This window comes from Pezoporus flaviventris, unplaced genomic scaffold, assembly GCF_033815535.1.
Source record: "Pezoporus flaviventris isolate CSIRO_AGI_PZ_B2104156 unplaced genomic scaffold, CSIRO_AGI_Pfla_v1 ptg000007l, whole genome shotgun sequence".
NCBI classification, from domain to species: domain Eukaryota; kingdom Metazoa; phylum Chordata; class Aves; order Psittaciformes; family Psittacidae; genus Pezoporus; species Pezoporus flaviventris.
In genome coordinates, this window is record NW_026892555.1 from 13,034,435 (window position 1) to 13,043,824 (window position 9,390).

The following is a 9,390-nucleotide window of genomic DNA, read 5'->3' on the forward strand; positions in this document are numbered from 1 at the left end:
GAATATCTCCATTGCTCTTTGGAGAGTTGTTATTTTGGGCTGCAGAAATAGGGACCAAATATAATGTTTTGCTTGGGATCACACTTCTGTCCTGCCCAGTTATACCCTTCCCATTCTGGTTTGAGGCTCCTCTCTATAAAAAATAGAAAATCAAATGTCACATAAACAATTAAACAGAGGATTGCATGGCTAATGAAAGTATTTATATTCAGAAACAGACCTAAACACACTGCTGTGAGCTGAGATACAACTGGTGTGTGGTCTTTAGAGTTTGCTTTCTAAGTTTATAGTAAGGGTCAGCAGCAAAGCTGTGCACAAGTCACCCCAAAAGAACAGGGATACTACCCACCATGACAAACCAAAAAAGGTTGAAGCTATTCTCTTTAACCCTTTTTAAAAGGCTTAGAACAGTCGCTGACTTTAAAGTACAGACTGGCAGAGCCTTATATTACTGCAAAGCTGAGCTTTGCTTGCTGACAAGCTCACAACCCTTCCATGAAGCAATGATCTGTGTGAGGTGCTCTGGAGAAAGCTGTGTGATGGGTGGAAGGCACAGTCACAAGAGATGGAAGATGCTAACCTTGTGCCCAGGGTAAAACATGCATATGAGTAAGTGGTACCTAGGTGATGTGCTGGCCTGTAGATTTCATATAGCACCTGTTTATCATGCAGAGCAATGACAAAGCTTCAAAGCACAAGGTCTGTCAAGTCCTACTGGATCTTAGCCTCCTGATCCTATCATTCAGCTGCTGTGCCTTGCATTACCCATTGGACCTTCCTGTTAAACACATGTATTTATAGGTTATATAGATATATTATTATTTAATTTTGGTCTTATTCTTTTTCAATTCAAACTCTGCTGCACGCTTTTCAAACAGAGCCAGAGCCAGAGCCTAACAGATCTCTAACAGATCTCAGCACTTTCTTCAGCAATTTGCAAAGGAAACCAGCAAACCAGAGACAGCTACCTCCCCTGTAAGGTTATAAGCTCATCCAGCAAAAAGGGAAAGTGAAGGTGTGAGGAAGCTGAGAGAAAAGAAAACACAGTGAACAAGGGAGGATGCACGGAAAACCAGAGAAAGCTTGAAGACCTCCCTCCTAGCCCATCGGTATGTGATAATATGTGCATAGTCTGAAACAGGGAGTTTCTGTGGTGTTGAACACCATCAGTGCCATTGACTGCTCACTGCTTCGAAGGGGCTGACTTGCTGCTCTCAGAACTCCTGGCCTTGGTCACTGCCTGAACCCTGCTACCAAATGTGTCTCAAGGCATCTGCCCCACGCAGTGAACTCTATCTTACCTCCTGAGTTCCTTCTCCGGTGTTTGGGGGCTCACAGTGTTGTGCAATGTGTACCATAATGCTGGTTTCATGTCTGTGTGGGTATCTTTCTGGCAAGAAAAAGAAAGCATTGAACCTCATTCTCTCACCTTCTTAGTCATTGTCTGCCAGAGTGTTTGCTAGTGAAAGGGGGGGGGGAGGAGTGATGGTGGTGGCTTATTTTCTGCTTGATGGCCTAACAGAAATGAAGGAAAAAAACCCTTTTCTCAGTCCATTCTCAAAAAGCTGCTTGTTTTGTTCTCTTTCTTTTTTATTTTTTTAACCTGTTACTGAATTAATGAATTTGACTTTTTACAACTTCAAGCTTTGTACAATGAAGACAGATTAAAAAAAAGGAAAAAAAAAGGTATTTTTCTGCTCAATTCTGATAATTGCTAGTACCTCTGGAGATGTGACCTGTGATTTGGAAACTGGAAAGCTGGATTCCAGTCCCCACTTCATAGGCATGTCTCTGAACTGTAGATACTGGCTTAGGTATATAACGTGGTGTCATTATGGCGGGCTTTAAAAGTTTAATATATAAAGCACAGCGCTAGCACAGGCTGGATAAAAGGACTGCTGCAACTTCTACCATTTAGAGTAATTCACAGCACTTGGAACTACTGCTGAGCCACCCCTAGCAAGGAAAAAAGTGAGCTACAGGGTTTATAAAAAGATCTCTGTATAGTAATTACTTTGCCATTGATGGGAGCTGTTGGGAACCACTGAGTTTTCAGCATTTTTCCCCAAGGCAGAATTCCCTAAACTTCAAGTTTTTATCTGTCTCATCCCAACATAGGAAGTGGCACCTTGCTTGGGTGCTTTGCTTTTTAATCTAGCTGCTCACTGGCTGCAGCAATATAAGTACAGATACAGAAGAAAAAGTCATAAATCAGCACAGTATTTCTCATCACCAAAACCTGGTGAATGGTTGTGTTTAATGTGTGGTCTTTTACGATAAAAAGTATTCAAAAGAATTTATGAGTTTGGAAGTAACATTAATTCAGTTCCAAGGACAGTGTCAGACTGTGTCCAACACTGTCATTAAAATATTGTGTAGCATTGTAATTCCTCCAAGGGTTTTGGAGATTACAACTTTTTATGGGATTCACAGTCACTTTCAGTTTAAGGAGCATGAAATTGCCACAATCTGCTAGGTGCTTGCAGTTTAGTCAGGGCAGCACATGTTGGGAGGAAGCAGTAGATCCTGACAAGTTTTTGTCCTGCATTGTGGTAGGGAGGTCTTAGCCCTTGGGCCGTAACCAGCCATAAACAGTTGAGAATAAACCTGAACTGGAAAGAAGCTTGGTTAATGGTAAGAGATCACCTCTAATATTAACTAGTCCTTGGCTTTATAGCACAGAAGAGATTTACCATGCAAAGCATCCACTGTGCTGCATCACAGATCAGATGTTTTCTTTCCAAAGCCCACAGCCTGATCAAAAGAATAAAGACTACACAAAGAGCAGGCAGAGCTTGAATGCAGAACAGATCACTAAGAAATCTCCAATTGCTCTTCTCTTTCCTCTCCTTCTTGTGTCACATATGTCGTGATCCCTTGGCAGCAAAAATGACTTCACACAGTGGAAGAGGCTGTTTGGCTGATCTTGGAGGTGATTCCAGCTTCATGCTGTTGACATGGTCCATTAACTGTTGAATCTGTGGAGAAGCTCCAGCCATGCTGTTACATCCAAATTCCTGGGCTTGGATTTGTGCCCTTCTTGCCCACAGTCAGTGTGTGCGCATGATTGCATGGCTGCCCACCCTGGTACCCATACAGTAGGATGGCACGATGCCTGCTCACAGAGGTGGGAAGTACAGATGAGCCCTGGAATTGGGTTTAGACTGGCATCCTGCTTGATGTTGCCTGTGCCAATTCCACAGCAAGAACTGTTCACTGAGAACTTTTTCTTTGTAATTTTTAGACCTAATTGATCTGAAATCGAATTACTGCTTGTTAGCACAAGGAAGGGATTCACAGATAGCACGTGTTTTCCTTTAAGGAGGATCTGTGGCGGGGAATGAGTCAGTAACTGTGAGTTTTTCCCTGTGTGTGGATGACAGTGAGTCCTCAGTGCCAACTCCCTCAGATGTGATGACCATGCTGCTGTCATGCTATGGCACATGGACAGGCACGTGTTCAGTGAGTGTCTCTCTGTGCTGTGGTGGGGAGGGCAATGGACACACAAACTAAATGTTGAGCTGCCCTTTTTCAAGGAGGCAAAGGACAAGGATTGATATTTTACTGTTTTGTAATAAGACCAGGCTGGATGGGGCTTTGAGCAACCTGATCTAGTGGAAGGTGGCCCTGCCTGTGGCAGGGGGGCTGGAACTAGATGATCTTTAAGGTGCCTTCCAACCCAAACCAATCTGTGATTCTACAATTCTATGATTCTATAATTCTATTATATTTATTAGCTAGAGTCCCTAGATATGGCAAACATAATGGCTTTATACCTCCAAAGATTTGCATCAACCAGCACTTAATACGGAAAAAGTAAGTAGCAGGGACGCAGATTAATAGAGCAAAGAAACAAAGGAACTGAGCAATTCTAAAATGAAAGCAGGGATAAGAAAATGGGAAGTTATGATTTATCTGTTATTCTAATTACATGGGATTAGAATCAGACCAGAAACATTTTCTGCTTTGATTTGGCTGCTCCTGGGACTCCTCAGCTCTTTCCTCCTAAGTGGAGCATTTCAAGTGAGGAGGATCTAGCCTGAAGAAATCCATAAAGCTATATTCATTACTTATGTTTGCTGTTTGTGCTGATTTAAAGATTTAGCTGGTTTGATTTTCTTTGGATTAGCTGAGCTCAAGGGATCTCTCCAAAGGAACGTGCCATTGGTTTTCCATTGGTGGTGGTTGTTTTTTTTTTTTTATGTGATGCAATGCATTAAGTCTTTCATGCAGGCAGTCATTAATTGTCAAAACCAAAAATACCCCTGAACAGCTGTCTGCAATTGTCCACACTGTGCTATATTTGGGACTCATATTATGGTTTCTATCATTAAGAAGGCCTCCTTGTAATGCACCATCATGGATAAAACATAGCCACAAAAATGATACATATGGACAAAATATAAAGTGAAATTATGGGTTTCTATACTGAAATGGAACTACTGATGATGCATATGCCAGACATGAGTGACACACAGAACAGAACTGTTAGTAAACAGATGGAAAACTATAAATAAGCTTAAGACGAGACATCACGCATTGTTTCAAGTGACAAATTTTGTACTGAAAGAATGAAAAAGAGATCACAAATCTAGACAGACAGCACTGCTAAAAGTTATATGGCTGCATGATTCATTCCCCAAAGAAATCAATGTCAGGATGACATTTTTCTTCAGTCAGTACTGGCAACTGCTCGTAATTTGGGTAAACTTTCTCTGCCCTATAAAAACAAACCATCAGACCAAAAGGTAACCACTGAAACAGCTACCACTCAACTGAAAAAAAATAGCATTTTAAACAGAGCACAACATAAAACTGCATGAGTCAATCTACCGTAAACTTTCGGCAAATAGGATGTGTCATAGAGATCAACTTCGGTGTTTCCAAAGAGCTTAGCCTTATACAGCAGGCTTTTTAGAAACAGACTTTGCTCCAAATAGTAATTCCCTATTTTCAATAAACCCTGACTGGCTGCAACTAGTTTTTTCTCCTGATACAGAGAGCCAAAGTAACTGACTCGTAAACAGAAGCCTATGGAGCTAGATTAATTACAAGGATTATGTATAGTATTCAGAGCTTTTAAAACCAAAAGGGAACATTATGATGATCCCGGCTGGCCTCCTACGTAACATAAGCCTTGGAATTTCACTGCACCATTCCTGCTCACAGCTGCTGGTGGTGATGGGAAGCCGTGTCATCTCTATTTAACTACTTCAAGTGAGTGCAAACACAACTATCCTGTTCCAGGGGCTAGTTAGCCTCATTTTGTGACCTGCCGGATCTTCTGCAATGCATGTTTAGTAAAGTATATTTAAGGTGCGTTCCTGTTCAAATAAACAATTTCATTTGAAGTATTTATAGCTTTCTTCAATTTTAGGCCCAAATGCAACGTAGTTCTTCATCCTGTATCCTAAAAGTTGATTTATGGCATGGTGTGTTGCAGTTAAGAGAGCACGTTCCATCTTGAAGTGCTATACTTCTTACCAGTGATGGTTTTTGGCACACAGCAAAACATGTTTCTTGGTTTGCTTTCCATTAAACAACAGTTCTGAGGTCCACTGTTTTATCTTGTTGCAGCATATAGTGTTCTTGACAAATTCCACAGCTATTTAAGTTGGAGGCTTTAGTCTTACCACTGCCTATCATGTAGGGAGGTGGCTGAGATGTTGCCTGGCTGTCCTTAGTGACCTTGACTGTTGTCATTTGATGCTCCTCAGTGTCTCTCCTGAAAAAAAAACTGAGTTCAGATATTTGCAACAAAACCTCAACATTTTGCCTGAATAACCTTTCAGATGAGACAGCCTGTTTGCTTGATGAACAAAGGGTCATCTCTCCATTATCCATGGGAAGATGATTTGGTTTGCAGATCAACCAGTGCAGTGGTTACAGAGAGAACTAAGATGGTCCTGTGTGAGTCAGCTTAGGTCCAGCAAAGCTAAGAAGTTCAGGCACAGTGCCACAGTATTGCTTATGCAGTTGTTCCTGTGAACAGTTCAGGTCCAGAAGGAGTTGTGCCTGTATTTTTCCTTTGGTTGTAGTATCTCTTAACTCTGAAGAGTGAAGAGTTGATTCTAATAGATTTCCACAAAGCATCTTACTATGTACCTTTATGTGGGGGAAACAAATTCTTCCATGAATAAGAAAGCCAGGGAGCTATTTCAGTCCCACCTTGTTATACTGGAAAGGCATGCAATGAGTTTGGGAAGGATGCATAATGCAATTGGGAAAGGATGGGAGCAACAAGAATATCCCAAGCTACCTTTCTGTGGAAAGGAAAAAATAGGGTAAAGAGAAAAATATAGGGAAGCTACAGAACTGGAAAGGGCTTCTCCAGTGGGTCTTTGAATGCAAATGAATGAAAAAGCATGACTCCAAGAAGCAGTTTTGCAGGTAAGTGTTAGAAAGAAAATGAAGAGTTGAAGATCTGTGATGGAGAAATAGAACTTCCCTGAGTTTTGAACTAAATCCTTTGTGAATTATATGCCATGGAAAATTCAGTGTTTAAATATGAAGAGTCCAGTCTGTGTCATCACCAGAATGACATAAACTCACAGTGGGAACAGGTGTATGTAATAGAACATAAGAATGGATTATCAAAGGGCTTTCCATTCCAAGTCATTGTTACTCACTTTGGAAAGCAGCAAAAATACAGGGTGAATTCATGTGACAACTAATACGGTAATGAGATGTATGCAGAGATTTCTATTAAAGACATTCCTGTGCTTTTGCCCAACAATACAATTTTGTGTCCATAGATACAAATTTTACAAGTTATTGTCTTCTACGCAGTTTCACAAAGCTGGGCTGTGTCTTCCCTTCGCTTCCTCAAAATATCTACTGTCATCTGTATCAGAGACTGAAAGTGCATGCTCCTGATAGTCACTTGGGAACTATCAGCATGACCTCTGTTTTGCTGTCTCGTACTTCTATAATGCCCACTGACTGGAAAAATGAATAAACATGTCCTGTAACCGACCATTCCAGAGATCCAGAGTCATGTGGATGATCACTTGTTCTCTGTGTCTCAACTTTGTGGTGGTCTGGGAGGAAAAAAAGACCTGCCTCTGGCAACCCCCAAAGATGAACAAGTTAAAAAAATAGTTGTACTTGGTTATTCTGTTTCCTGACATCAAAGCTTCTGGGGAGACAAATGTGCCATTACATGACATTATTCTTTTTGCTTCCCGTAATAACTGTGGCAGACACTCACCATTAGCTTTGTGCATTTAAAATTCTGATTCAGTCAGGAAGACCAGATATGAAAGCTGTTTGGCACTGGGATTCCTCTCATTCTGAAGTCAGTAATAGCACTTTTATTGGGTTAGTCAGGACCAGCAATAGGCACCCCGTATGTCGAAATGCAGGAGGAAATTTTTCTGCAACCCGATGCTCTGCGGTGGGCTGTATCTCATGTTGCTTTAATCGTCAGGGTGGCAGCTGGCACCTGCATGCCTGGGAGCCCTGATCAGATTCAGAGATGTTTTGCACATCTCCCTCCCAGAGCTCAGGGAAGCTGGAGCACCTGTGCAGCACCACAAGCCCATGCTGGTATCTCCACTGCAGCCAGCACAGCAGGAGAGGTTACAGGGGTGCTGGAGCTGCTCTCTGGCGAAAGGGGGCTGGGAGAGGCTCCCTCCTTTACCCCAGTCTGCGAGCTCTCTCCATTCCCTCTCCCATCAGTTCTCTCCACAGCAGCAAGGTGTGTGTGGCTGGTAGCTGAGAGCGTTCAGTTGGCTCTGTGTAGCTATCACAAGCAGTCAGCGTTGATGTCCCATTGATGATGGAGAGGTGGCTGCATGTCAACAGAGTAGGCTTTCTTTAGAAAATAAATCAGCAACGCATACTTGAAACTGACACTTCTTTTTTTTCCCTTAGGTGGAAAACCAAGTCCTCTGAAGTTGGGAAATGCTGGATATTTGTCTGTCTGGCCAACCCAAATTCAGCCTGGTGTTTGTGTGTTCTGCTGTGATCTTCGGTTGCTTTCGTCATGGGCTCTTTCTTCCCCAGGGCCCTGATTCGTATGAAGTTAGATCTGGTTACAAAATCAACACTTTGAAATTAGGAACTATCAAACCTGGGGTTTCCCAAGTATCCTTCATTCTGCAACACTGCCCATCTGCCCTTCTCCATTTCGTGCCTAGCCCGAACCCAAAGTATGAGAATTTAGACCATCTGGGCAAATGCAAATGTGTTATTTCCTAACTTCTGAAAGTTTGATTTTGTCAGTGATGCAATCTCTGAATGCTCTTTCTCTGGTAAGCAAGAAACAGTGTAAAAAAACTCCTATTGAATCCAGTAATCTGAAAGGATCAGTGATGTGTACAGACTGTAGGTTACCAATACAGCATTACTGCACTTCTGTCACAAGCAGTCAGCGTTGATGTCCCACTGATGATGGAGAGGCGGCTGCATGTGAACAGAGTAGGCTTTCTTTAAAAATTAAATCAGTGATGCACGCTTGAAACTGACACTTCTTTTTTTTCCTTAGGTGGAAATGACTACTTAGGTGGAAATTTCCTTAGGTAGCCCATGACTACTGTACCTAAATCGAAAGCTAGTATAAACTCCAAAGCACAGGAAGGAGGAAAGCAGTAACGGTGGGCTGTAAGCAGAAACGCAGCCTTTGCACTTAACAGTGGAGCAGAATTGTAAGAAAACTGGCAGATATTTTAAAATCAATAGGAAGATAGCCCCTCCAGCCCAGAAAACAAATGATGAAGTCTTAAGAACAACTGCACCCATAAAGAAGACTAAATATTATAGACACTTTTGTTTTGGATCTTGCACCAGGCTGCTGAGCTGAGGCTTGGCAAACCTACACCTTGTTTTTGGTTTTCTCACTGATCTGCTGCCTAACACAAGTAGATCTAGACATTCTGTGTTTTGCTTAGTCACCAAGTAGGCTTTTATGGCAGATTGTCCTTTTGCTATGAATTTTCCTTCATGTGGATGTCTACGCCTAAGATTAACCAATAATAAACAATATATTACAATTTGCAGCCCTTATTTATTTTCCTTTCCCACAGCGAATGATTTTCTGATGTTTTTTGTATTGCAGTGCCAGTGGAGGCGAACAGATGCAGTTGAACTGCTAAGTCAGAGCCCTTCCCTGACATGCTGAATTGTTAAGGCAGATCCCTTCCCAAATGGCTCTTGTTCATTGCAACATGCTTGCTAAATATGACAAAGTTTTCTGCATCAGCAGTGCTTTGCTGGGTCTGAGTGTATTGACCCCATCTCAATAAAAGCTTTTTGACACAAGTGCCCAAAGGCATGTGAGTTGCTGTTGTTTGTAACTATAAACTACTGGTTAAAAGTGACTTCAGTTTTGAGAAGAGACTACTGCAAAATATTCTTTTGTCTGAAGCAGCATGGTATTTGACAGCATTT

General features: G+C 41.8%; 1 long non-coding RNA gene across 1 annotated transcript; it reads left to right on the top strand.

The window, feature by feature from the left end:
- The first annotated feature begins 910 nt into the window (after nt 1-910).
- LOC133266307 (uncharacterized) lies at nt 911-8,999 on the top strand. Its single transcript, XR_009742318.1, has 2 exons — nt 911-1,109; nt 7,876-8,999. It is a non-coding gene; the product is annotated as an uncharacterized LOC133266307 (long non-coding RNA).
- Nucleotides 9,000-9,390: the final 391 nt, after the last annotated feature.